This window comes from Oncorhynchus gorbuscha, unplaced genomic scaffold (genome assembly GCF_021184085.1).
Source record: "Oncorhynchus gorbuscha isolate QuinsamMale2020 ecotype Even-year unplaced genomic scaffold, OgorEven_v1.0 Un_scaffold_13:::fragment_6:::debris, whole genome shotgun sequence".
Taxonomy (NCBI): domain Eukaryota; kingdom Metazoa; phylum Chordata; class Actinopteri; order Salmoniformes; family Salmonidae; genus Oncorhynchus; species Oncorhynchus gorbuscha.
In genome coordinates, this window is record NW_025744600.1 from 130,001 (window position 1) to 133,728 (window position 3,728).

At 43.9% G+C, this 3,728-nt stretch overlaps 1 protein-coding gene across 2 annotated transcripts in view; it reads right to left on the reverse strand.

Moving 5' to 3' along the window:
* Window positions 1–3,184, reverse strand: part of greb1 (growth regulating estrogen receptor binding 1) — a 52,428-nt gene extending 49,244 nt beyond the window's left edge. For both annotated transcript variants that reach the window (XM_046332301.1, XM_046332299.1), the window contains exon 1: window positions 2,951–3,184. The gene's annotated coding sequence lies outside the window, so the exon portion shown is untranslated. The remainder of the gene's footprint in view (window positions 1–2,950) is intronic.
* Window positions 3,185–3,728: the final 544 nt, after the last annotated feature.

Genomic DNA, 3,728 nt, shown 5'->3' on the forward strand with positions numbered 1-3,728 from the left:
TAATTACCAGGTCACGGATTCTTTGCTACAGCTCATTAGTCCTAGAATGGTATATTGCTTCCTTGCTATCTCCCTCTCTGACTCAAACTTTCTCTGGTCTTTCTCTCCTTTCTTACCAACTGTCTTCTTGCTCTCTTTTCACTGCATCTTCTCTCCCCGTCATCTCTCTTCCCTTTCGTACCATCTAGCCCCCTCCCTCCATTTTCCCTCTCTCTCTCTCTCTCTCGCTCCGTCCCATCCCCCGATGAGGGTTTGTAATCTCTAGTGTAAATAGGACTCGTTGCGCCCCAGTGACACTCATACAAAGGGCCTGAAAAATACATAATGACTGCTAGACTATTACAATTCCACCACTATCTCACAAAAGCTCTGTCTCATCCTGCGCTCATAAAATGACTGGTGACTCGAGGAACCCTGGAGGAACCCTGGAGGAACCCTGGAGGAACCCTGGAGTGGAGGCGTGGCTTAGTAGGGGCGCAGTTTTTAGATCGGTTTTGTTTTCACCACCAGTGAGCGTAAATGTCATTCCCGTTCATCTGTTCTGTTGTATTGTTATCACATGTTAAGGTTGAACACTGACAGTCTTGTAGCTTCAGTAAGGCTAACAGAGGTGTATGAGTACGTCAGGAGCCCATTCAAATCCCAATGTTGGAATAGTTACCACTTTAGGACTTTGTTTTTGGATAGTCTGGACTTTCTCTCTGTAGATGCTCTGCCGATGGTCATACTATCAACAAACTATCTGTTTATAAGCAACTGTTTGCTATGGTTTGGGTTAAGTTTAGAATAAGGGTATAGGTTAGGGTAAGGGTTAAATTTAGGGTTAGAGCTAGGGTTAGTAGATAGTTGAACTGTTACTGATAGTCTGTAGAGCATCTATAGATGGACTATCCACGTAAAGTGTTACCTCACCTTATTACTATATGTCATCAGACATGTTAATATTATGAATATTTTCTTAGAATATGTGAAAATGTATTTGACTTCTTTTTTATTTCACCTTTATTTAACCAGGTAGGCCAGTTGAGAACAAGTTCTCATTTGCAACTGCGACCTGGCCAATATAAAGCAAAGCAGTGCGACACAAACAACAACACAGAGTTACACAAGTGATAAACAAACTTACAGTCAATAATACAATACAAAAACAAATATGGGGATGAGGTAGGTAGTTGGTTGAATAGATGGGCTATTTACAGATGGGCTGTGTACAGCTGCAGCGATTGGTAAGCTGCTCTGACAGCTGACGCTTAAAGTTAGTGTGGGAGATATAAGTCTCCGACTTCAGTGATTTTTTTCAATTTGTTCCAGTCATTGGCAGCAGAGAACAGGAAGGAAATGCGGCCAAAGGAGGTGTTGGCTTTGGGGATGACCAGTGAAATATACCTGCTGGAGCACGTGCTACGGGTGGGTGCTGCTATGGTGACCAGTGAGCTGAAATAAGGCGGAGCTTTACCTAACAAAGACTTATAGATGACCTGGAGCCAGTGGGTTTGGCGACGAATATGTAGAGAGGACCAGCCAACGAGAGCATACAGGTCGCAGTGGTGGGTAGTAGATGGGGCTTTGGTGACAAAACTGATGGCACTGTGATAGACTATGTCCAGTTTGCTTTGTAGAGTGTTGGAGACTATGTGTTGGAGGCTAAAATGAAGGGCCTGCCGAGTGGCACAGCAGTCTAAAGGCACTGCATCGAAGTGCTAGAGGCGTTACTACAGACCTGGGTTAATTCCCTGGCTGTGTCACAACTGGCCGTGGCCCGGGAGTCTCATAGAATGGCACACAATTGGCCCAGCGTAGTCCGGGATGCAGAGGGTTTTGCCAGTGGGGCTTTACTTGGCTCATCGCACTCTAGTGGGCCGGGTGCCTACGTGCTGACCCCGGTCGCCAGTTGAACAGTGCTTCCGGGTTAAGCTGACGGGTGTTATTTAAGGTGCGCGGTTAGGCGGGTCATGTTTCGGAGGACGCATGACTCCACCTTCGTTTCTCCCGAGCCTGTTGAGGAGTTTCAGTGATGAGACAAGATAAAAAGTTGGGGAATAATAATAATAATATGTAAAATGCTATCAATATTCCAAGGATATTTTTAATTTGCTGTGTACAAACTAACTTAACACGAACCACCATAATGACATTTACACTAACGGTGTCCAAAAAGGACAATCTGAAAGCCATGCCTCCAATAAGTCACGTTTCCAATCGGAATGGCTCTACAATATGTTATTAAAAAGGTTCAAAACGTAACCCTTCCCATCACAAAAAGGTTCCGGTTTTAACCTTTACACACGGGTCCCCGAAGACCCTTTTCATAGGCGTTGATCAAGGAACCTTCTTGAACTAGAAAGGTTCCGCTGGTGTGGCGACCCAAAAGGTTATTCCAGACACCTTTCCTTCTAATAGTGTAGGCTGTCTGCGACAAAGCCCATAGTAAAGTGAGTTTTAAAAAAATACAAAAAATAGACAAAACCATCAAACACAACCCAGTCTTTACCGGGATCCGAGAGGGTAGCCGTAACCCACCAGAAAAGTGTGTCCACTCCAGACGGACCATTTTGGAATGACCGAAAAACACCAACAACAAAAACTAGAACAAACACCGATGATGTACTGATCCAAGCACATAAACATTACTTGGTAAATCTCTCGAGGATTCAAAGCGTCCTACTTTCTTTGGCACCTAATATTCTCATGTAACTGGATAGTTCACTTCCTAGCATGATGAAAACAGACCTCATCTCCCTGTTACTGTACTGATTCTATTACTGGCAGCCAACAGCTCTGTTCATAGAACAATGATGGAGATACACGACTCTGGCCTTGAGAACAGTCTAGGAGATAAACAAGGACCTTGTGTACTGGCAGCCACAAACGGGAGTCAGAGAAGACCCGCATTCGTAACGCGAATCGACGTGTTCAACATCAACATTAATAATAGATCAAGTCAACTTACCTGTGAATTAAACTTATAATGCTGTTCAAAAAAAATGTACAATAGCGACTTGTTGCGATAGCATTAAATTATTAGGTCCATATCTCCGCCAGTAGCCGTACGCGCGGCGGTCACCTGGTCAGTACGGCGGTCGTCTGGTCAGTAAACGAAGTACCAGGCGAGAGAAATCTGGTCAGCGAGATAAACTACGAGGGAAACTGGGTGACGCTTCTCATCCCCTGATCCCCTGAAAGAAATGTCCATCCCCCTTTCACACGGACAGTGGTATCTTCCAAGACAGGAGCCATTCGTAATCTGGACTACACCACTTTGAATCAAGTAAGATTTTTTGAACGCAAGATTTCAGTCTAATATTTGCACAGAACGATTCACGGAAATAGTCTACAACGAACTCAACGCATGCACCATATACTAATTTACAACATATAGGCTACATTTACGCCTATGTTATATGTTATGTTAAAGGCTATTTTTTGTAGATTTGTAACGTATTTTTGTAGATATTCAATAAGAAGCTAATTATGGGCTACATTCTGGAAAATTATGAGGTAGGTTAACCTATGCAATAGCCTAGCCCATGTTACTGTCATAGTCAGAGGTGAAGGGGTAGATGCAAAACATATGTGTACCATAATAATGCTTAGTCTACCTCTCACTCACCTGTTGTAAGTAGTCGGTGGTCATTTCTCTATGTGATACGCTCCCTCCATCTGCTGGATGTCAGTCGGAACTACAGCACCCCCTCATACATGTCGGCCCACATAGGCTTTAACAGCAC